The sequence below is a fragment of the Mus caroli genome, chromosome X, assembly GCF_900094665.2.
Source record: "Mus caroli chromosome X, CAROLI_EIJ_v1.1, whole genome shotgun sequence".
In the NCBI taxonomy this organism is placed as follows: Eukaryota; Metazoa; Chordata; class Mammalia; order Rodentia; family Muridae; genus Mus; species Mus caroli.
In genome coordinates this window covers 93,908,044-93,909,681 of record NC_034589.1, presented here as the reverse complement: position 1 = coordinate 93,909,681, position 1,638 = coordinate 93,908,044, and positions in this window count along the sequence as shown.

Genomic DNA, 1,638 nt, shown 5'->3' with positions numbered 1-1,638 from the left:
TCTCTCTCTCTCTCTCTCTCTCTCAGCTATGTGGGTACTAAACACGTTCACACCAATGGCTCATCACAGCAGCCCCATTCAGAAAGGTTAGAGCCGTCTCCCTCAGAGTTCAAGTAGGTGCCCCGGGCCACTCAGCTCAGAACTAAAATGGCATTTCCTGGGCCCCATGGTTATTGATCTGGTATCGTGAGCTGCCTTGAAAGGTTTCTTGTTATCAGAAGGACATCTTCAAAACTGCCAGCCCTCTGAGGAAAGAGCCCATTTTCTTTATCTCTTCATGAAAGGACAGTTAAGTTGTTCTTCACATTGCCAAGCTGAGACCCAGCCCATCACATGCTTATTGTATGATCTTAGGCAAGTTTGTTTGGTTGGTTGGTTTTTCGAGACAGGGTTTCTCTGTATAGCCCTGGCTGTCCTGGAACTCACTTTGTAGAGCAGGCTGGCCTCGACCTCAGAAATCTGCCTGCCTCTGCCTCCCGAATGCTGGGATTAAAGGTGTGTGCCACCACGCCCTACTCAATCTTAAGGCAGGTTATTGAGCCTCTCTGGGCTTCATTTTCCTCATCTGCAAGATGGAGCTTTGCAATGTTCCAGCCACATAGGGTCTCTTCGAGTTGTAATAAATTCATAAATGTGAAAAAAATGTGAAGCACACTCAGACACATAGCAAACATTCAGATAGGGTTGGCCACTATCAGTCCCGTTGCTATCACTTCCTATTTGGCCTATGTAGTGTTTAGGGCCTGTTAGATACACAATACACTGTTTATGTGGTAAGTGATGAACTCTCAAATGCGATGCTACTGGAATCAGTGGTTTCCAATACTCCCTCTGCAGGTGACACTTTTTTACGTGATCTTTCTCTACACTTTCCTTCATGAACCCCTTGGTTCCTTTCTGTCAGAGAGTATCAGATTGAAGCAGGTTTCACAGGCCTCCCAGGCCTCTCATGTTTGGCTATGCTGTGATTTCTCAGAAGAGTTTACTGCTCTGGGTATCTCTCTATTCGTGAACCCCTATTCACTCATGGTCAGTAGCACCTCTCTGTTCAGCTGCTAGTCCCTGTCTGCCACCATCTGTGCATGTCATCGGGGCACTTCTCCTTGGAGCTTAACTTGGCACCCTCTACTCCTTGAAGGACACTCTTTGAGGAGTAGTTTGTTTAAAGTCATCCTAATGGTTTCGGGTTTTACTAGGGAAAATTGGAGAGTCAGAAGGGAAGGGAAGAGGAGGTAGCAGAGCAAGGGAGAGTGTCTAGGAGAGTTCACAAGAGACAAAAAGGAGAAGCGAGCAGAGCCTAAGAATGACAATCCTCTTCCTGCTGCTCCATGGACATCTGGGGACAGAGGTGCCTGTATTGAGTGTTCTTGGAAGCAGAGAAGACTCTAAGCTTTGGTAACAAGTCTGTGTGAAGGGTCCTTAGGGTGCCACCTGGGAGCCCTGTGTTCTGGTCTAGTCCTGCCTGGAACTGTTTGTGGGAATGGTAACAAGTTTCTTCCTCTCTCTGGACTTTGGGTAGTATAGATAGAGGAGGTGGGGGGTGGGGCCGGGAAAGGGAAACCCAGTCCCGTGAGGGCCTGGTCCGATTTTGAAGATTTTTTTAAGGGAGAGGGAGAGGGAGAGGGAGAGGGAGAGGGA